This window comes from Monodelphis domestica, chromosome 1 (genome assembly GCF_027887165.1).
Source record: "Monodelphis domestica isolate mMonDom1 chromosome 1, mMonDom1.pri, whole genome shotgun sequence".
NCBI lineage: Eukaryota > Metazoa > Chordata > Mammalia > Didelphimorphia > Didelphidae > Monodelphis > Monodelphis domestica.
This window is the reverse complement of record NC_077227.1, coordinates 81338475-81362107: the sequence shown is the minus strand read 5'-3', so window position 1 is coordinate 81362107 and position 23633 is coordinate 81338475. Positions and strand designations below refer to the sequence as shown.

General features: G+C 37.2%; 1 protein-coding gene across 8 annotated transcripts in view; it reads left to right on the top strand.

Moving 5' to 3' along the window:
• Positions 1–23633, top strand: part of TBC1D12 (TBC1 domain family member 12) — a 145634-nt gene that overhangs the window by 24314 nt on the left and 97687 nt on the right. For 2 of the 8 annotated variants that reach the window (XM_056802285.1, XM_056802281.1), the window contains exon 1: positions 2489–5695. The exons of the other annotated variants lie outside the window; for them this stretch is intronic. The gene's annotated coding sequence lies outside the window, so the exon portion shown is untranslated. Of the gene's footprint in view, positions 1–2488; positions 5696–23633 lie in introns of those variants that run through there. 8 annotated transcript variants of the gene reach the window in all.

Here is a 23633-nt window from a genome sequence, read left to right as displayed (position 1 = left end):
TTTCAATTTGTTCATTTTCTAGTTTTTAAATTGACATGCCCAATTCATTGATCTCTGCCCTCCCTAATTTGTTAGTATATGAACTCAAGGATATAAATTTCTCCCTGAGTATTGCTTTGACTGCATTCCATAGATTTTGAAAGGATGTCTCATCATTGTCATTTTCTTCAATGAAATTATTAATTGTTTCTATGATTTGTTCTTTAACCGATTTTGGAGAATCGTATTGTTTAATTTCCAATTAATTTTTGATTTACCTCTCCATGTACCCTTACTAATTATTATTTTCATTGCATTGTGATCTGAGGTTTTATTATTTCTGCTCTTTTGCACTTGTTTGCAATGTTTTTTATGTCCTAATACATGGTCAATTTTTGTGAATGTACTATGTATGAAAAGGTGTATTCCTTATTGTCCCTATTTATTTTCCTCCACATATCTACTAACTCTAATTTTTCTAAGATCTCAGTTACTTCTCTTACTTTCTTATTTATTTTTTGGGTTGATTTATTTAGTTCTGATAGAGGAAGGTTCAGGTCTCCCACTTTATATTGTAGCAGTTAAAATTAGTTTCTCTGCTAGAAGCATTATATTTTTATGAGGTTTATTAAAGATTAAGAATTAAAGAAAAATACAAAACAAGAAAGCATGTGCCTAGGAGGGCTTTAAGGCCCATTCAATTTCATTTACACTACATCTCGAGAGAACCGTGTGCTTGGAAGCGCAAGCAGGAAGAGAGAGCTAGCAGAAGGTGGAGTCAGTTTAAAAACAATTTCTGTTCTTGGAGCAGGTGGGAATTCAGGTGAGATTAGAGGGTATCTTGGGAACTAGAGCAAGGACTTCTGGGGATTGAAGTCCTGGGTTCAAATCTCCATTTTTACAGTATCATTTCATCCTTGAGCTCCACTAGTTTCTCCTTTAGAAATTTGGATGCTATGCCATTTGGTGCATAGATGTTGAGTATTGATATTTTCTCATTGTCTATACTGCCTTTTATCAGGATGTAATTACCTTTCCTATCTCTTTTAACTAGATTTATTTTTACTTTGGCTTTGACAGATATCATGATTGCGACTCCTATCTTCTTTTTTTTTATCAGTTGATGCCTATTAGATTTGGCTCCATCCTCTTACTTTCACCCTGTGCGTATCTACCTTCCTCATGTGTGTTTCTTTTAGACAGCATATTGTAGGCTTTTGAATTTTAATCAACTCTGCTCTTCACTTGCATTTTATGGGTGAGTTCATTCCATTCACATTCAGGGTTATGATTACCAGCTGTGTATTTCCTAGCATTTTGATTTCTACTCCTAGTCCTACCTTTCTTCTTTCACCATTTCTTTCTACACCAATGTTTGTTTTTAATCAGTCCCCCTAGTTCCCACCCTTATTTTACTTCCCTTTCTCTCCCCCTCCCTTATTATTCTCCCCCTTATTTTCTTTGCAGTCTTTTTAAAACTACCCCTCCCCCTCCTGTGTATTGCTTCCCTCCCAACCAGTCCATTTGTTACCCTTCTACTCCCCTATAGGGCGCAAATCTATTCTCTGCCCCAATGGATTGGATTGTTCTTTTCTCTTTGGGTCAATTTCAATGCATTGTAAGAATTGAGGATTTCCTGTCTCCAACCTCTTTACCCTTCCAGTGTATTGATGTTCTCTCTCCTTCCACCATGAGCTTCTTTGTGACATATAAATTTACCCCCTTTTGTTTCTTTTCTTATTTCTTTTAGTATTAACCTCTTTTTTTAGCTCTAATTGTATATATATATGTATGTATATATATATAATGTATATACATATGTATATGTATTTAAGCATACATATATCTACATACCTATTTATGTCTTGTAATTTCATCCTATACAGTTTGTCACTGTTTCCTCTAAGTGTAATTCTTCTAGCTGCCTAGGTGATAATAACAATTTTTAAGAGTTATCAATGCCCTCTTTTCTTATAGGGATACGTATAATTTTAACTTATTGAGTCTCTTAAAAAAAGGTTGTTTTTGTTTTATTTTCTTTTTCCCCTCTTTTTAAATTACCTTTTGATGATTCTCTTGAATTCTGTCCTTGGGCATCACATTTTCTGTTCATGTCTGGTCTTTTCTTTATAAATTCTTGGAATTCTTCTATTTTGTTGAATGACCATACTTTCCCCTGTAAGAATATAGTCAGTTTTGCTGGGTAGCTGGGTAGCTGGACCTAGTTCCCTTACTTTCCAAAATATCATATTCCGTGCCTTTTGGTCCTTCAGTGTAGATGCAGCCAGGTCCTGTGTTATCCTCACTGTGGTTCCATAGTATCTGAATGACTTCTTCTTGGCAGCTTATAATATTTTTTCTTTGGTCTAATATTTCTTGAATTTGGCTATAATATTCCTAGGTATTGTCAGTTGGGCATCAAATACAGGAGGTGATCTGTGGATTCTTTCAATCTCCACTTTTCCCTCTTGTTTTAGAATATCAGGGCAGTTTTCTTGGATAATTCCTGTAGTATGATATCCAGGTTTTTTTCTTTTGTCATGGTCTTCTGGTAGACCAATGATTCTTAAATTGTCTTTCCTCGAACGATTTTCTAAATCTTCTTCTTTGTGAATGAGATGCTTCATATTTTCCTCAATTGTGTCATTCTTTTGGTTTTGTTTTATAGTGTCCTGCTGCCTTGTGAGGTCACTTAATTCTAGTTGTTGCATTCTGGTTCTTAAAAACTGGATTTCATCCCTGGCTTTTTGGTCATCCTTCTCCTTCTGGTCTGATTTTCTTTGGAGGTCATCTTTCATTGTCTTTACCTCATCTCTCATCTCCTTTGCCTCATTTTTAAGCTGGTTGATTTTGGCTTTCAGGACACTATTGTCTTTTTCCAGATGACTTTTCTTAGTTCTTAAGTTCTTTTCCCAATTGTCTTCAGCCTCTCTTAATTGTGTTTTGATTTGCATTTTGAGTTCTTCCAGACTGTATCCAATTCAGTGGGATTTCTGTTTCATTGTTTGATGATCCCTCCTCTGTTCCGTTTGTTCTTTGTTCGTTGCCTGTATAGAAGCTGTCGATTTTCATTTCTTTTTTCTTTTTCTGTTGTTCGCTCATATTTACCCCTTCTTTACTCCCCAGATTTGTCTATGCTCTTGTTCCTCTCATTTTTTTGGTTTTGGGTCTCCCTTCTTGCAGGTTTGCCAGGAGATTTCTCATTGTAGTCTGTGGGGGAGGGGTGTTAGAGTTTTAGCTTCCCTGTCCTCTGGAGGCTTTTGTTTGGATTAAAGTCCAGCAGTCTGTGAGGGAGGGGTGTTGGAGCTTGGGATTTCATAACCTCTGAAGACTTTTGATGGGATTAAGTTCAGCTGGGTTGGGCTGGATGTGCTCTGAGGCCAAAACCTCCTGGAAGTCCGGAGCAATATGGAGGGTCTCCACCACTGTGATCAGGCTGCCCGCTCTGCGCTCCCTCTCTAGCTCCTTCCCCACTGCCCGTGTTCAACGCTCTGACCTTGGCACAACCCTGCCCACAAGGTATACCCTCCAGACCAGTGCCTTTGCCTGCCCAGAGGTTCCTGCTGTCACTGGAGGCTTAGCGCTTTTGGTGATGGGGGAAGGGTCCTAGGACCTTTCTTCTTCCTTCCCCTTAAACCCGAGTGTTCTCAAATTCTGGCTTTTGGGGGGGGTGTACCTTTTGGATCGAGTCCAGCAGTAGGGTTCCTTTGCTCTGTCTTATTGTTAGGTTTGATTTTCAGTCCCCTAGGAACATTTAGTTTGTAATTGGTAAGGAAGGGTATTCAGAGGTCTGAACTTTTGCTGCTTCTACACTGCCATCTTGACTCCGCCTCTTAAGCACCCTTTAAATCTAGCTCCCATCCAACCCCACCACAGGAATCACCTTGGTCACAGACTTAGGCTGCCATCTGCACTGTACCTTCATGTAGCATGTGAGCTCCCCACTGTAACAGTTAAAATTAGGGGGCCATGCTGTGGCAGGTATTAAATTTTTAGAGTTTTATTAAAGGTTGAGAATTTGAGAATATACAAGTAAGAGAAGCATGTGCTAGGTGGGCCGAGAGGCCCATTTTAACCTCACCTACATCATGAAAGAGCCCTCTGCTTACAAGTGGAAACAGGAAAAAGACCCCAGTAGCCTTTACAGTCAGGTTAAATACCCTATCTCGCTCTTGGCCCAGGTGAGGTTACAAGGCATTCTGGGAGCCAGAGCAAGGACTTCTGGGGTTTGGAGTCCAGAGTTCAAGTCTCCATTTTTACACCACCTCCCAGCACCTTACCCCAGTCAGGGGAGGGAAGAGCTTCTCCTAGTGGGCTTCTAGGCAGAGGGGTGAGGGAAGTAAGAAATATCCTCAGGTGCATGGAGAAGGGGAGGGGAACAGCTCTGCCCTGAGTCCCTCTGGCTTTCTGGTAAGGAACTCTGGGGGGTGATTGCACAAGTGTCCACAGAGAGGGCCCTGCATGCCCTGCATGCTTTTTGGGCATATGTGCCATAGGTTTGTTATTGTGGCCTTAGGGTAATAGATGCTTTTAGCCTGCCATTTGAAACCCTTCACCCACTAGCTACCACAACTTTTCTAGATTGATTACTCCTCTCCCTTTAATTTATGTTATAATAAAACTGGCCTGCTTGCTATCCCTGAACCAGCCTCTGCAAATATACATTCTATGTCTCACACCTGGAGAATGGCCTCCCTCCTCATTTCAATTTTTTCCCGTTTAAGGTTCTACTCTGATGTTATCCCCTCAATGACACTTTTCTTGATATCTCTCACTAGTAAATATTCCCTCTTGCCTTGAACATGGATCTCTCTTTTGATCTATCACATTCAACTTTTTGTTGAATTTTATCTTGTTGGTCTGTGCAGTTGAAAAGGCTTTAAGTCATTGATTAAAAAAAAAAAGGCAGTTTGTCTAGTTTACTACTGGATTTGGAGTTACTGAGACCTGAATTTGAATTCAAACTCAGGATCTTGTTAGCTATGTGTCACTGGGCAAGTCTGTTCCTCAAGTTTCCTCATATGTAAAATGTATATAACTCTACTTACCTGTCAGGATTGCTATGAGGATCAAATGAAAAAACATGCAAAGGACTTTGCAAACTTTAAGGAAATATAGAGTTATGAGAAGTTCAAGGTGGAGAGTATAATTACCACTTGAAGGGAATCAGAGAAGGCTTTAGGAAGTGACATTTAAGTTAGCCATTAAATAATGTGTAGGAATTTAATAGGTGGAGGAATTAAGGAGAGACTCTTCTAGGCATACGGCATAAGTAAAGCCCTGGGCTGAGAGGAATTCCGAGTGTGTTCAGTTTGGCTGAAGTTTAAGATCATGTGAAAGGGATTTTCTTAGGTGCCAAATCCAATGGACTTTTCTCTAGAATCTTTCTCCTTGACTTTTCTAAGGATTGTTGATCACTTTCTCCTTTTTGAGATTCTCTTCTCTCTAGATTTCTGGGACATCACTCTTGCCTGATTCTTGCCCTGTCTATCTACTTCTCTTTTCTGTTTCATTTGCTGCATCTTCTTCTATATCATGCCCTCTTACTTTAGGTGTCCCTCAGGGTTCTGTCTTAGACATTCTCTTCTTCTGTAATACGTCACTTGAGGATTTCATTAGCTTCCATCATTTAATAACCATCTATGCTGATGATTCTCAAATCTCCTATCCTGCCTTTCTGCTAATCTCCAACTGCCTTTCAGACATCTCAAACTGGGTGAGTAGATAATTTAAGCTCAATATATCCAAAACTAAACTTAATCTCTTTCCCCTCTAAATATTCCCTTCCTACTTTTTTTTTTACTGTAAATTGCAACATCATCCTCCTATTCCCTTTTGCTCCTAACCTAGGAATCATCCTAAACTCCTCATTCTTGTCAGGTTGCATATCCAATCTTTTGAAGGTCTGTCAATTTTACCTTTGCAATGTTTCACCAATATTCATACTTCCTTCCTCTGACTACCACCACTGTAGTGCAGGTCCTTAGTCCTAATCACCTCATGTCTAGATTGAATATATATATATTTCCCCTCTCCCCCATTTGAGTCCCATTGGTTACCCTCAACCTGGTTAGAATGCTAAAACATTTTCCTGGAGTATGACTGCTGTGCATATTACAGCTTCTTGGAGCCACAGTTGAGAATTGGGTGGACTCCAAAGGTGGATAAGCCATCCTGGAAAGAGCTTGGCAACACCAGAGGTCCATTTTGATTACCCCATACAACCTGAAGTATATTGTAACAGCGTACTGCTGAGTCTATTTTCCCCAGCTCTTCTCTTGCCTATCCTTCATTCAGCCTCTAAAATGATTTTCCTAAAGCATGATCTTGGTTTGTGCCGCCTGCCTTCCCCCCCTACCCCATCCCCCGTGGTTTCCTGTTGTCTCCAGAAGCAAATACAGAATGCTTTATTTGGGATTCAAAGTCCTTCATAACCAGATTCCCTTCTATCTTTCCAGTCTTCTTACACCTTACTCTTCAATACTTTGTTCTTTGATCCAGTGACACTGGTCTTCTGTCTGTTCTCTGAACAAGAAATTCTATTTTTGCCTGGCACACTCTTGGCTCTGCCGACTGACCTCTCTAGCTTCTATTAAAGTCAAACTAAAATACTCTTTTACTGTAGAAGCCTTCCTCAATCCCTCTTAATTCTAGTGCTTTCTGTTAATTATTTCATATTTTCCCTGTATATAGCTTGTTTTGTATAAATTTGTTTGCATATTATGTTCCTCCCCTCCATTAGATTGTATACTCTTTCAGGACAGTTTTTTGCCTCTTTTTATTTCCCAAAGTATTTGGAACATAATGGGAATTTAATAAATGTTTATCAATTGATTATGATCTTTATGCTGAAAAGGATAAAAAGATTATGGAGAGCCTTAAATGTTAGCCAAGGAATTTAAACTTGATAGAAAGGATTTGTACACAAAAGTGATGTGACCAAAAATTTGCATAAAGAAGACAAATTGGATACTTTTGTGAAGGGTAGAATGGAGGTAGAAAGACTCATTTAAAAGTTTTTGTAATTATCCAATTTGTAACTGATTAGATGTAAGGAGGAGAGACAATTCAGATACAACCCCAAAATTTCAAACATGGGTAGCTAAAAAAATGTAAATTACACTATTAGAAAATCAAGTGAAATTAGGAGGTATAAGTTTTGAGGAAAACATTCTTAGTTTTGGACAAATTGAGTTGGGGTGCTAGTGTGCCACACTGGTAGAGATACCCCCCATGGCAGTTGAAGAATTGGGATATGGGTTTGGAGCTTTGGAGTGGTCAGGGATGGAGATGAATATTTTGGAGTTGTTTGTTGCAGGAGCAACATAGACTGTCATGTAGACTTATTAATTTTTTCTTAAAAGGCAAGGAAGCATCCCTAAGACTAGATTGTTTGGCGGGGGTGGGGTAGTCCGTAAGGGGAGTAAAACAGGCCAGCCCACAAGGAGTCAGGTCTCTCAAACTTATCAGCTGTCCCACTGTGGTGGAAGTCACTACATCCTGCTGATCAGAGATGAGCAGTGTCTTTGCTGAATATCTAATCTTTGTAATGGCAAACCTCCCTGTTAGATTAGTGGTTCTCAATGTGTGGTTGGGGGATCACTGGAAGGTCCAGATACCTTTTTTAGGTGGTACATAAAGTTAAAACTATTTTCATAATAATGCTAAAACATTTTAGTTTTTAATATGGTAAGTATAGATAGATATAGCCCACATAAACAAAAACTCTTTGAGAAAGGTCTTCAGTAATTTTTAAGAATGTAGAGTCCCAATTAAAAAAAAAACAACATTGTTTTAGATGACATACAAGTGTCTTATTTAATGATGATGATGATGATGATTGACATTTATATAGCAGCTACTATGTGCCTGACACTACACACATCTTAAACAATCCTTGTTAACAGCCATTTTACAGAAAAGGAGCTGAGACAGACAAGTAACTTGCCCAGGGTTATACAGTAAATGTCTGAGAGGGGATTTGAAATTAGGAAGACCCTTTACTTCAGGCTTAGCACTCTGTCAGTTGCTGCCCAATTTCCTTATATCCTCAAATCTGATCCACTACTCTGGTTTGAGTGGGAATTGTAGTTTTGCTTGGGGATGATAGTTTTTAGGGTAATAGATTCTATTTACACACTTGTAATTAGAAGAAATAGCAAAAGTTTCAGGAAAATAATTCTTCTAAAGGAGAGAAGCATATCCTGAGGGAGGGACTGATGAAGTACTTCTGAGGGCTACAAAAGGATGAGGACTGAAGAGATGGAAGGATTTAGAATTGCAAGGGACCTATATAGATAATTTAATCCAACTCCTTTGGATTTTTACAGAAAAGAGAACTGTCATTGGATTTGGCCATTAGGAGGTCATTAGTGATCCAGAGAACACAGCTTTGATTTAATAGTGAGGAAGAGAAGCTGGGTTATAGAAGGTAAAAGGCAGGCCAGTAAGTTGTGAAGTTGATGACCGACCACTTTTTTCCAGAAGTTGGGTTGTCAGAGGAAAGACAGATAAAGGATAGTAGATGGATAGGGATAGAAAGGTGGATAGGGGTAGAAAGTTAAGGAAAGAGTTCTTTTTTTTTTTTTTTAAAGAATTGGAGAGACATAGCCATTTGTCTAGGCTGATATGAAAAAGCTATTTGAAAGGTGGAGATTAAAGATGCTGGAAAGTGGTAAATAATTGCTAGATCCTAGGAGAGGATTAGATCAAGATCATAATTAAGAAGTAGAATATATTCAGAGATAGCAATGATATTCAAAGTTATCTAGCCCAAGGCCTTTGTTTTATAGAAGAGTAGAGTGAGGCTTACTCAGATATAGGATAGATCCACAATTTTTAGATAAATGTTTGTTTATTTTTATATGCATTTATAATCTGCCCATCCCACTGCCCCTGTCCCCAATTGACCATCAACAACTGAAACAAAAATAAATTACAAAATAAAACCCTTATCATAAACATGCATAATGTAGCAAAACAAATTACTACCCTGGCCATGCCTGAAAATGTATAGGTCATCACCTCTCTGACAGAAGATGAATGGTTTATTTTCATCTTCTGTTTCTGAGATCCGTCCAGTAGTCTCAATGAAGGTCCGGACTTACTTCGTCCAAGTGTGACAATCCAGTGGAGTAATGGAGGTAAGAAGTGCTATGTGCTCAGTCCCACATGTGTAGGGATGTGTCATGTGTCACAGAGCATTCTGCCATAGCAAGGAGGCTTGTTTATTATATAGGTTAGTGATTACATACTTCTTTGGCACAAAAATCAATTTTCTACATGTATGATTTCATGGAATTTAACAAAAGACGTATACCCTAAGGAGATAGTCAACGAAACAGTGTTGCTATAGATGAATGACATAAATAGGGCGATTTAGAGGTTAGTTCTCTCTGACCTAGGAGAATCGTTGTTACTTTTGGTCAGCTTTCACAATCAATCACAATTACTTGGGAGATGGATAACAAAACATTTTGTAGCTAGGTACATGGTTAGAGGGCAATTTAATGACAGACCAGATTTGGGGTTTTCCTCAATTTCCAAGTCACATTTTTCTTGTGTTACTTTAAAGCATCTGGCAATGTTGCCTGGTTTGTAAACCTTAAAATTTCTTAGACTTATAAATGTTGGAAATTTCACCATTGGGAAATTTCATACTTGAAAAATTTCCTATTGATAGTGGGAACTCTATTGGAATGTGAACCCCATTGGCATGGGAGGTTCCTCCTCCTCCCTTCTTAAGATTACTTTAGGACAGAAACCTTTTGCTGAACAATGGAAAGGGCTTTGACCTATGCTTAAGCGTAGAACAGGAAGTTCTTTGAGTCATGATTGATTTTAGAATTGATACAATAGAGATACTTGGAATGACAGAACCAGGTCTTGGAAAATACAATTTCCACCCCACTCAGTCCTAACAGGATTTAGGAAGGGCTGCAGCAAAGGATCAAGATTTAATTATTTGAGAATATGACCTTCAACAGACATGTGCAAAGCCACAGACCTCTGGGCGGTCCTGGGTTAAGCTAGAGCCACCATTGGCACAGGGAAGACATGGACAGTGATTGGTAGATGTGAGAACTGAGGGGAGGGAACTTGGATGGTTTCCTTAAAGATAGAGGGGTCTGAGGACTGAGGGGTGGTTGGTTGGAGAGGTTTTTGCTCTGAGAGATGGTGCTTTGAGAAGTTTGCTCTAAAAGAAGCTGGAGGTGGAGGCCCCTGAGACTGTTTCTCCATTTTGGTCATGTGAGTGATAGGGACTGATCTCTTTCTTTGCCTCAGCTATCTAAGGGCTTGGGCCTTTTGGCCCAGCCTAAACAGAAGGGGTATTTAAGCCCTATTCCCTTCTCTCCCCTTTCTTTCTCTCTCTCTCTCTCTCTCTCCTTCTCTCTATCTCTAATACCTTTCTTCCTCCTGTTTGTAATTAAACTCCATAAAAGGTTGACTGCTGACTTGAGTTTTCATTTAGGAATTACATAGCTGAATTCCTTGGCGACCTTAAATTAATATATATCAGTCTTTTAAAGTGATTTCCTTGTAACAGGTTTCTGTCTGCAGTAGAGTGTGTCTTGAAGGTGATTGATGTTCTTGGCCTGCCTGGCTTGTAAAGGGAGTGAATGTAACTGTGGAGAGGGAAAGGAGGGGGGAGGTAATGATCTTTATGTTTTAATTTTATGAATGTCATCTTTTAGGGTAATGATCTGGGATGATTAAGATGGGATATATTTATTCTTTAAGTCTTTGCTCTTATATAATTTCTTTTGTGTTGGAGAGAGAACAATAATCATCCATTAGTGAGGGAAGTTAAAGAGAGAGAGAAGTCACAGAGGAGGATCAGTAGGGGCCTCATTTTCCGGGGGCTGCCTTGCAGCCTCCATTTCCCCAGACTGTGACTCTGTCAGACAGAAGGGGTGATGGCTTCCCACATCTGTCTTTCATCTTTAGTCTTCTGGATCCACAGTTTATTATTGCATTGCTCAGAGTGATAAAGTCTTTCAAAGTTGTTTTTCTCTATAATATGGTTGTTATATAAAATTTTCTCCTAGTTCTGCTTACTTCACTCTGCATCAGTTCATAGGAGGTCTTCCCAGTTTTCTCTGAAATTGTTCATTTAGTAATTTTATATGGCACAGTAATTTTCCAATATATTTGTATATTCTAATTGTTTTGTTGTTTCTCCAGTAGGAGGCCACTCTATCCAATGTGAAAATTTGAATATAGGTTGCTACCAGCTTTTAATGAGATTCTGTCACTTCAAATCTGCTTCTTTTTCCACAGCTTTAAGTTTCTACTTTTTTGAGGTAGGCGAGGAGACAATGGTGTGATTTGCCAGTGATTTCAGGAATCAGGAAGATGAAGCAGCACCTATAAGGCTCTGAATTTTTTTAGTGTTCTAATTTAGAAAAAAAATTGAATCAATCAACAAGCACTATTTAAGTGCTTACAATGCGCCATACTCTGTACTAAGTGTTGAGGTTGCAAAGACATAAAAAGATTCCTCTTCTTAAGGAACTTGAATAGTAATGTTGGGGAGATAACTTGCAATAGTTAGGCCTATACCAAATACATATAGAGTCAAGGGACAGTGTCTCAAATTCACTGGCTCTGGTACTCTTTGATCTTCACTCTCATTCAGTTCCCACAGCTAAGTAGTTGCCAAATTTTGTCATTTCTGCCTTCATTTTCTCTTCACTCTGCCCCACTACCCTTATTCAGGCCTTTGTCACCTTTGGCCTAGACTCTACAGCACTTTGGGCATTATGCTGGCTATTCCTCATGCCTGGAATGTTCTTCCCTCTCACCTGCCTGTTGACATTCCTGGACTCAGCTCAAATGCTACCTTCTGCAGGAAGCCTTCCCTGTCCTTCTAGCCCCTTGAGTTTCCCCTCTAAGGCTTCTTTCCTTCTACTCCATATGTATCTTGTAACTTTTTATTTGGTACGGACCTGTGATTTTAGGAATGTCTGGTATGGAAACTCATGCAGATTTACACCTTGTTTGTAATTTATGGCTTAGAGAGAGTTGCTTGTAAGCATAGACTAAAAGATTAAAAGTCTCACCCAGCTAGTATGCATTAGATGTCTGTCGAACTTGAACCCAAGTCAGTTTGTCACCAAAACTGACCCTCTATTGACACTGCCCTATTCATGTGTATTAGGGAACAGATGATTCCTGTCCTTTGTCTTAGTTTGCTTTCATGTTAATCCTAGTTAAATCTTTGACTTTTTTCCCTTACCTTAATTCTCTGCTGTGCTTATATTCTCAGGTTCTTGTATTACTTGTATACTTCTTTTATATATAATACCAGGTCATAGTGATATAAAGTTACAGAATCAGAAGCTATTTAAGAGATCCACTAGTCCAGACTGTACCTAATGAGAATCCCTTCTGCGCTCTCACATTGTGTGGTTTTTTTTTTTTTGTTTTGTTTTAAGTTTTTGGTTATCCAAAGTCTCTACATCAAGGTTTAGAAATCTGAAATTTTAGGTGTTGTTCCTGACTTGGGTCCTGATTATTTTCACTTAATTTTGGAGACATTTCTCAAGTTTTTTTATGTATAAGATTTGAGCAAGAGATTTTAAACACGAATTTCATTCAAGGCCTCATAATGTAGAACTACTTGTTAGTGTTGTTGATTGTGGTCATTGTGCATATTAGTCACCTGGTTCTGTTTTATTTTTTTTGCATCAGTTTGTAGAAATCTTACCATTATTTTGTATAATTTCTCTATTTCATCCTCTGTAACCTAAGTTGCTACATTAGCACTGTATTCATGGTTTGACTATACTTATGATCACCCAAAGATAAGATGACCAAATTTTCTTGTTGCTCTTGGGCACCATATTCATCAGTTGCTTTATTTGTCTTTCTGAAGAGAACTTTTGAATTATCTTTGTACCTAGCTGCAATTTATAGGATTGAAGATTTAGAGCTTAATGGAACTTTAGAGATTCCTACTCCCTCATTTTATAGATGGGCAAATTGGGCCCCAGGGAGGTTAAGTAGCTTGCACTGAGTTATCATTAAGTGCCTAGATGGAATTTTTAAACTCTGGTCTTTTGGATTTCAGGTTCTACTTTGAAACAGATTTTACATTTGGATTATCAGTAGTTAAGTGATCTAAAAAATGGATTCTTAGCATCTTTCTTCCCTTTTTCTGCTACACAGTGAACATAAATTTAGAATCCTAATGAGGCTACAAAAGATTGAGGCTATTTTATATCTCTGTAGAGGACATTTGAATCAGAAGGTAGAACAGAAAGAGGTGAAGAGAACACTGACTTAAGTGGTAGCTCCAGAACTTGCTTTCTTGGAAGTGTCTGTTAGCTTAATTTTGGGGTCATTTGTGACATGAAATATGTATATGGTTTCAGAATCATTTCATAAGTGTAACATGCCTGCTTTTCTACTGAATTAAATGCTGAAACATCCTTCTTTCCAAAAGATGTCCTTGTCCTTCAGAAAATTATCTTTAAGAGTGGTATTTCTAAAATTGTAATCTGATCATGCCAATTCCTCCTCCTCCCAAATTTAATGATTCCCTATTGCCTCTAGATTTAGGATAAAATACAAACTCTTCAATCCTGTGCTTAAAAGCTCTTCATATTTTGGCTTCCATTGGCCTTTCTAATATTATTTCTTATTACTTTCCTGCACTATTTATTTTAGTAAAGCTAAGCTTGCTATACCTCATTCAATCTTGTAGCTACTTGTCCCTTGGTACAAGTTATCTCATTTTTAATTCACACTCTCATTTTTGTCTCATAGAAACCCATGCTGCTTTCTTTCCCAAAAATGTTTCAAATGCTTCTTTATTATTGAATGTTCATCTTTTTTTCATTTATGATTAAAGTCAAATTTTCAGGATAGGTCATTTTAGACTGGTCTTCTGAACATATCAGTCCATTTTGTCATCCATTTTCTGGTGCATACAGAATAATCTTGCATTATTTAAATTGTCTCTTCTTTTGTATTTGAAGAACTTTTGCTTGATGATTTGTGGAACTTATTTATGAATTGAACCATTAAATTTAACTACTATGTATTTTGGAGTATGCAGTCTTAATTTGCTTTTTTTTTTCTCTTCCAGGTTATTTATGAATTCTTTCAATTCAGTTTAATTTTTAGTGCGTAGAATTTTTGGGCAGTCTTTTCTATAATTTATTTTATTCTTATGTTAAGTTTATTTTGGTCTGTTAGGCTTTTCTGGGAGACCTATGATCCTTAGTTGTCTCTGTGCATTATTTCTTTGAGATCAGTAGGTTTTGCTTACATAGGGAGAATATTTTCTTCTTCTTTTTAAACCCTTGCCATCTTAGAATCTATACCAAGTATTGGTTCCAAGGCAGAAGAGCAGTAAAGGCTAGGTAATTGGGGTTACATAGCTAGGAAATATCTGAGGCCAAATTTGAACCCAAGATCTTGTGTTTTTAGGCCTGGTTCTCTGTCCATTGAGCCACCTAGCTGCCTCAAATAAAATAATTTCTGATGACAGAAGGAAGAGATGTTGTGGAGTTAGAAATGACAGAATTTGATGAGTGATTAGATAGGTCATCGATTGAGTGAGATTGAGCTCGTCTGGAGCAGGAGCTCTGGTGCCTGCTGTGCTTTTCAGGGTTTTTGTGGAATTTGGTGGCTTGTCTGGCTTCAGATTTCGGCTTCCTGATTCAGTTTAGGATATTTTAGTTAGGTGATATTTTCTTTCTCCTTCCTTTTTACTTTATCTCCATTTTGATTAAAACTTAATTGTTGAGAGCTACTAACAGACTCGTAACTTGAGAATTAATTATATAAACAGCGACCACAATTCTTTTAATTAATATTACATTTAATAATATTAATATAATAATAATGTAATAATAACATTACATTTAATATTTTATTTTCATTATTACAGAAGTAATAAGAAAGTTGGTAGATACAGAGAGAGAATTAGAGAAGAGAACATGATTGAAGAGGCTACTGTTGTAGAAGAGACAAAAAGGGACAGGATTAAGGACATAAATAGGGAGAGGGATTATTAGTTTTGTAAGGTGAAGGACTTCTTCTTTCTCCAAAACTGCAGCAAAGGAGGAGAGAATAGGAAAGGATACTGAGGTAATTTGGTATATAGAATTTTGGGAGAAGGGAGAACTAGTAATGGATGACTTCCTTTGCTGAGAGAAGAGGGAAGGTTTATGAGAAAGTTCAGAATAAGTGTTGAGATAGAGTGGAATAAAGTCAAATCATTGAAGTGTAAAATTTTGGTGTGCAGCAGTGTGAGATCTATTTTGAAATTACATAATGTAAATTGTGGTGAACTCAGTTAAGCATGGTTATGCAACTTCTATTAGTATACACTAGTACTAGTGTAGGAGTGGAGAAGATGGATCATAATCTTATAACTTTCATGTGCTCTGACTGCTGTTCTCAAAATCAGAGATTACATCTAGAAGAAACTTCAGAGATCACCTAGTTCACTTTCTTTATTTTAAAGATTAAGAAACAAGTTTACTCAGAGATTGCGACTTCCCCAAGGTCAAATAGCTGGTCGAAAATTTGGGTTTGACTTCCATTATATTATTTCTTAATCATAAGACTCAAAAGCCTTTGAATCAGCTTAAATACCTTCTCGATCTCGGCCCAGGTGAGATTACAAGGCATTCTGGGGAAGTGGAGCAAAGGCTCATGGGGATTGTAGTCCTGTATTCGAGTCTATTTTTTACATTCCTCTGTTTGATCGTTTGAAAAATATTAATTTTTTTCCAAAGGATCATGAAAACATAACCAATTTAAAGATTACAATAATTTGAGGATAAGAGAAACAAAAGAATAAAACCAATAATTGCTGAACGCATTGACAAAAAGCCAGTTAGGGGGCAGTCCCCTTTGGCATGAAAGTACAGATACAAATAAATGTTTAATCAACCACACCCAAAGTTCAATTTTGTGCAGCTTGTGGTCTGGAGGCTTCTTCATGGTGACTTCTCTAACAGTTCAGTTCTGGATTCAGAGAGGTAGCATCTTCTTTCCCTAAAATTCTTCTCAAAAGGAATTTAAACTTTGCAATTTAAATAATGATACTTTTTTTTTACATTCCCCCCGTTAAGAGGGTGATTTTAAAAAAATCACTTAGGGATGCATGGCTGAGGTATATGAATCAATTGGCAAGAGATATTAAAAGGATATCAGAAAAATCCAAAATAAAAAAGATTTCTGGATGAAAATATAGACTATCAAAATCTTATGTGTAAAAATTCCAAGTAAAAGAAAAATAAATCTATAACAGGTCCTTGAATCAGGGCCCAATTAAAATGATCTAAGCACTGATGCATTTACCCAGTCAGTAGCCAGGACTACAGAAAGGTACCACATTATGGAAGGCAGAAAAGGGGACCAGATTATAGGAGCCAAGGTTTCGGGGATACTCGTCTGTGAGTATCTTCAGAGTGAGTGTGAACACAAGGAAAGCCTATGTCTTAACACATGTTAAACATCGCAACCCTGAGTCTTCACACTAGTTTCAAGACCTTTGTATTGGCCTAGAAGTGCATCAATCCATCCTTGATTTGCTTTTCTTTGGCTCTGTGCAATGGCTCTTGTGTATATATCTTGTCCTGGAATCAGACAGAATCATTAAGCAAAGTCCCATAATTTATTTAAATAATTAGTGGCATCATTTTTATAGTCACAAGCTTTTTAGGGCATGCATTAGCAAATGTATTTCAAACTTGTAGCACTGAAAAGTCAAAAAGTTAAAGAAAATCTTAATGCTGGTGACATGTACTTCAAATATAAAAAGGAGAGAAAAAATAATAAAAAAACTGAAAAAGTATATTGCACATGCAAGAAAAATATAATAATAAAAGAGCTTTAAAAAATTCAAAAATATAGCTTATAATCATTGACACTCTGTGTCAGTTAAGAAAATATAAAATGCAAGGCTTTCTCACCAAAAATGAGATCCATTTCCTCTTAATATCTGGCCATGATCACTGTGAGTAGAAGGCAAATGAATTGAACAAGGTTAACAATTTTTAAAAATACAGTAGTACAAATATGTAGTTACCAAAATCCCCAAAATTCTCAATAGCCCAATTAATTACAATAGCAAACAAACACTCTTTCATATTTCACATAAGTTGCTGTATGACATTTTTAAAACCTATGAATTGATGGACATTTGTCACAATTTTTACAAACATAGCAATCTTTCAACCTTGGTAATAAACATATTTTTAAACAAAGTAAAACTCATCTTGGGTTAAGAACATAATCAAGAAATCCATATATCATTCTGGTAGAAGTAAAATAGTGAACTGAAGAGTATAAATAAAGGGGTGCTCCTTTTTTGGAGGCTTTTAGGGATACAAATGCCCTGAGATTAACTGCCCAACTTCCATTCACGTATTTAGAAATGCGGGAAGGTTGGGGGTTATAAAATGTATTTCACTTCAGCTAAGGGGCCTTAGGGCAGGCAAAAATAACCAGATTGTTAAAAAAAAAATTCCAAAAATCATATTTAAAAAACCCTTAAAATCAAATCATTTGAGGTATTTAGCACATTAAAATTTCCAAAGGTTGTTAATACAATTATAACCAGTTCTGAAGTCCATCTATCCTCAGCAAAATAGAAAAAAGCTGTTTTTTCATATATGGGCTTATTCACAATAATATTTGTTCAACACAGTTATAGGGGAAAAACAACAGAATTTTTAAAACTCAGTACATTCAAAATAAATTCAATCAACCTTCAGTTCAAGCAGAATAATATTGAATCCAGTAATATATGAACTTAAAATCACAAAGTTAAACCATAACAAAAAATGCAATAGAATACAGAGATTTTTATAAACCACTGGAGTCTGAAATGCCTTAAAATATAGCCTTTAGTCTCTTCAAAGTTCCTTGGGTTCTTATCCATTTAAATGTCTATTGTCAGAAGGCAGAGTGGTAAGGGCTAGGCAATGGGTTTCCAGGGACCTGTCCAGGGCCCCATAGCTGGGAAGTATTTGAGGCCAGATTTTAACCCAGAACCATGCTCTCAGTGCCCTGAGCCACCCATTTGACTCCCCAAAGTTGAATCTTTGGGCTGAATCTTTCTTCTGGCACACAGGTGAAATCAATGAAATTACCAGAACAGTCGAAAGGTATCCTTTTAAACAGCCCATTGCTATTAAGTTTCTGTTTGAAAAATCTGTTTCTTCTCCTCTCCCTTTTCTCTCTCCCCTGCTCTGATCCCCCTGTGGTCAATACCCCCATCCACATGGAGGCTTAGCCTAAGGGAAAATTACCCGTTCTCCTTTCCCTCTCCTCTCTCCCCTCCGCCCAGGTGGCCAATACTGTTACCAGCTGGTCGCAATGAGTCCTCAGCAATCTTCTCCAAGGATCTGGGTGATGAGCCGTCTGGGTCGGAGGCCAGATGGGTGAGAGACAGACCGCTGGGGTGGGTCGGGCACCAGGTGAGAGGCCAGGAGCAGAAGCAGGAGCCGGAGAGGGCCACAGGCAGGAGCTGATCAAGATGGTTTTCTAAAGAGCATCTCGGAGAACCATGGCTTTAAAAAAATCATTATCTAGGCTAAAAAATTTGAGAAGTTCTCATCTAATCTAGTGGTCACCAAAACTGTAAAGATTAAAATTTAGGATTATGGGAGACTGAGGCAGGTAGAAATTAGTTTCTCTCTGCAAGGAGTATTATATTTTTTAGAGGTTTATTAAAAGTTAAGGATTAAAGAAAATACAGGATAAGAAAACAAGTGTCCAGGCCACAGAGAGGCCTAGACACAACCTCACCTACATTATGGAAAGAGCCACATCTGCCCCAAACGGAAGTCCAAGAGAGACTCAAAAGCCTTTGAATCAGCTTAAATCCTTCTTGATCTCGGCCCAGGTGAGATTACAAGGCATTCTGGGGAAGTGGAGCAAAGGCTCTTGGGGATTGTAGTCCTGGATTCCAGTCCATTTTTTTATACTACTACAGTTTCTTAATCTTGAACTCACTTTTTAACCCCTTGCAGACATTGCTATCCTATTGCTCACTGAATGAAACTGTACTTTCACTGAGGTTACAAGGGTGATCTCTTAAGTATTAAATCCTAGTATATTCATATTTGACCTTTCTGTAATTTGACACTTGATCATTGTGCCTCTGGAACATTCTCCCACCTTTCTTGATTAATAGAACCATGAGCTTTCTTTGCTTTCTTCTTGTCTGTTGGGTTCCTTATGATTATTAAATATTTTGACTTTTCTGCCATTAAATTCTTTCATGTTGATTGTTTATATCTTTTAAGTCAGCACTATAAACTATATCATTACTTTTAAGTCAGTTTGTTTTGCTTCTACTAAATTTTTTTTCTAATTTTATTCTTGATATTCCTATTTATCTGCCCTTTTCGTATCTTCTTCGAATTCATTTAAATTGTTAAATTCATTTTCTTTAAATATTCCCATTCTCTTTTGACCCCTCTCTTTTCACAGAATGTGATTTAAAAAATCTCACTCTGATCTCCTTTTTTTTTGAAAGATAAGATTGAAAGGGGAATAGCACTTCTAGACTTCACGGTATATTTTAAAGAAGCAAGTCATCAAAGCCATTGTATTGATTAAAAAATAGTAAAGTATATCTCTGTAATATAATAGGCACTGACAATAGAAATAATTTAACAACCTAGTGTGAGATAAACCTCAAAATATATATTACTTAGGAAATAATTCAATATTTGACAAAAACTACCCAAAAATTGGGCACAAATTAGGTTTGCAACATTTTATCTCATATCCCACAATAATCTCAAAATGAATGTGAAGATCATATTATGAAAAAATTAAAACAGAAGCAGATCACATACTTTCACAATTAAGGTTTGGAGTTGTATTTTTAACCAAAAAGAGATAGATGCAATTATCAAATATAAAAAGGTTGAAGGTAAGTGAGAGAGTAGAAATGTTGGAAGGGGCAATCTACTGGAGAAGATGGGATAGAATATGATAACTTGTATATGAAGGTGATTTTGTCTTGCCAAGGAGAAGGGTCATCTCATGTGAGATAAGGGTGAATGAGATAACAGGAAAACATTTGAGTTATGTGAGATGGGGAGGAGAGGAGAAGAAGGAACTGCCAATGGCTTGAGTTTTTTTCAGTAAAATATGAGACAAGGCTGTGAACTGAGATTTTGAGGGGAGAGGGAGCCAAGGAAAACTTGAGGAGGAACAAAAAGGTTTGGAAAACCCTCAGTAGTGAGTGGGATAGTTTCTTGATTAGGGAAGTAGAAAAGATTTTGCCACAATGAAAGCCCTGTTGAGATTACATAGCATAAATTTGTAGTGGATCCAGTCTTGCAAGGTTTTGTCATTTCCTCCTGCTTTTATAGTAAATGAGTAGAAATAGTGGCAGCAGATGGGAGTAATCCAAGACTGAATTATGGCAGGGCTAGATTGATGATAGGATAAGAGTGTTAGGAATTTAAGAGGAAAATGTAGAGTTTAATTGGTTTACCCAGGGGTTAAGATGAAGAAGGGAAGACAAAGAACAGGGATAAAAGTGACTAGGTAGAGGGAGAGGTAGAATGACAAGAGTAGGAGGGGGGGGTAGGTTCTGGGTTGGCTATCTGGGAAAATTGGTTTGAGGGAGATAGAGGGATAAAGGAGCAGGCAGGGGAGAATGGAAAATGGAGTTTGAACAATGATAGTGGAGAGTTCGGAATCACTAAGGGAAAGGGTATGAAGGTTTTGGGAATATACCTATTATCATTGAGGACTGAGTTTAGGTAGGTTATCATTATCTAACAGGGTTTGGTCTCTGAGCGGAGTCCCATAGTGATGGTGTATTACTTAAATAAAATCACATTTAGATACCTATAGTTACATATGAATATTTCCCCCCCTTTCCTAAAATGGTGCTATTTTACCACTCTGCTCATTAGTGAGTCATTTGTCTCAGATTCTAGATCTAGAATTGTAAAGGATCTCAGCTACTCATCTAATCCCTTCATTTTACATACAAAGCCCAGAATAATGAACTCTTCCAAGGTCATCAAAGTAGTATATGGTTTCATTTTAAGAAAATTTGTATGGACTTAGAAAATAGCCTCATTTCAGTTCACTAAAGCTAAAGACACAAAAACCTTGACACGTGCTTTTCAGACATTGTAATAAATCTCTGACATAGGTTTATAGTTTTGTAAAATCAAGGTAACTTAGTTGGATGTTTTAGGATTTATAAGAATGATAAGACTATGTAAAAGTCAGGCTGATTTAAAGAAAATTCTTATTAAAAATTAAATCTGGCAAAAGAAATACTTTTTGGAAATTATCTGTAGGAAGTTTTTTTACTTGAATAAGAACAGATTTGGGAAGGGAATGAATATTTATATAGCATTTACTATGTGTCAGGCACTATGCTGTTACTTTATATGTATTATTTCAGTTGATTCTCACAGTAATTCTGTGAGGTAGGTGTTGTTCTTATCCTCATTTACAATGAAGGAAATGGGCAAACAGAGGTTAAATGATTGCTCAGTCACAAAGCTGTTAAGTGTATGAAGCCCTACTTGAAATCAGGTCCTCCTGATTTCAGGCCATTTCTCTGTGCACTCTGGCGCCACCCAGCGGTCTCAAAAAGTAATCTTTCTAATCTACTTCACATGCATACAAGGTCTGGCTCTCTTAGTGCTGTGGTACACCCATTAGAATTTTGGAGTAAGCAAATGTAACATTTTCTGAACACTAGATAATGCATTCTTTTCCTCACATTCTCTATTCTTAAGGGAAACTTTTAAAATACAAAGTCCAGGAAACTTGTACATAAACTCTGCTTCAACTTCTATGGAAACACAGTTTGATAATAAGACATTTTCCTCATTCTTTAATTTATTTTGCTTTTTAATTTGCTGTGGGCTCTTCTTGTCTGGAAATAAAATAGTTTTAGGCATGTTGACTTTTTCTTTCCAAGTAATGAGATAATTTACTAATGGAAAAAGAGAAAAATTAATTAAGTGTAGATGTAGACTGTAAGCAAACAAGTTTTTTTTTTCAATTAAGAGACATTAATATTGGTGTTGGTAGCTAGAATATTAACTTTTAAAGAGCAAACAGTTGTCTTCCGAATCAGATTTTATACTTGAGAATTTGTAGAATTAATGGTTTGATCTGTAGAACATGCCCAGAGAGTTTACCTAGTTTTTTTTTGTTTTTTTTTTACCTTCCATCTTGGAGTCAATACTGTGTATTGGCTCTAAGGCAGAAGAGTGGTAAAGGCTAGGCGGGTCAAGTGACTTGCCCAGGGTCACACAGCTGGGCAGTGTCTGAGGCCAGATTTGAACCTAGGACCTCCCATCTCTAGGCCTGGCTCTCAATCCACTGAGCTAACCAGCTGCCTCCAAGTTTACCTAGTTTTAAGTTGTCTGAACAGTTGGGATTACATTGCTTTCTAAGGAAAGCTATTTTGAAAACTAATGATGGAAAACTTTCATAGTGTAGCAAACTTTTTGGTTTTCTGTTTTTTTTTTTAATGAAGCCTAGTTGATAGACAACTGAATTGATAATCATTTATATCAGTAGTATTATTGGCTGTTTTCCTCCCACCCTCTATGATGTCAGAAATAGAGCAGAAGATATGGAAAAAGCAGTGTAAAATATGAAACAGAATTGGAGAAAGATGGGAGCAGAACAGAAATAGTCAAGTTTCTTAATCTGGAAAATGGAAGGTTGATTTAGATAATTTCTGAGGACCTTTCCAGCTCTTAATCTTGAATCAATGAAGTGTCCACCTTTTGATGACACTCTGGAACAATTGTTAGATCATTCCATTCTTCTTGAACTGGATGTTTCTCTCCTTGAATTTTCACACCAGTTTTTTTCTTTTCTCTTTTAGTATGCCTGTATCAAAGAAAAACTGTTAACACTGATATTAGAATTTGCATTTCTAGGCTCATCTTCCTGAAACAATTTATTAATTTCTTCTTCCTCTTTACTATTTTACTTCATGATCTCATCAGTTCTCATGGATTAAGTTGTCATCTCTGTGCAAGTGATTCTTAAATCTACTTGTCCAGACCAAACCTCTTTCCTGACCTACAGTTTGCATCACTAATTGCCTGTTGGGCATCTAGAACTGGATATCTCAGAGATAGCTTATACTCAGCCTGTCTAAAACGGAACTCATCTTGCCCTTCAAATCTTCCCTTTCTTCTTTCCTTTTTCCCTTTTAATAGCAAGGGAACCACCATCTTCCTAGGCGCTCTGGCTCAACATCTACATATCTTTGATTCCTCTCTTTTTGGACCCTCCCTTCGTCTCCATGTCCAATAAGCTGCCAAGTTTTGTTGTTGTTACTTTTGTAATATCTCTTGTATATGTTCCTTTATCTCCTCTGACATTGCCACCAATCTGGTCTGGTACAATTTGTCACCTCATTCCTGGACTATATTAGTAACTATCCATTGTGCTTGGTTTCCCTGATTCTGGTCTGTCCCCACTAAATAGTTCATCTTTCACTCAGCTGTCATATTTATCTTCACCTCTTTCCTCCATTTTCCTCCATTCAGTAAGCTCTAGGGGTTTCCTTTTATCTTTAAGATCAAATATAAAATCCTATTTGACTTTAAAGCCCTTCATAACTTGAACCCTTCTTACTTCTCTATTCTTTTTAGGCCTTATCCCCTTTCAAATGT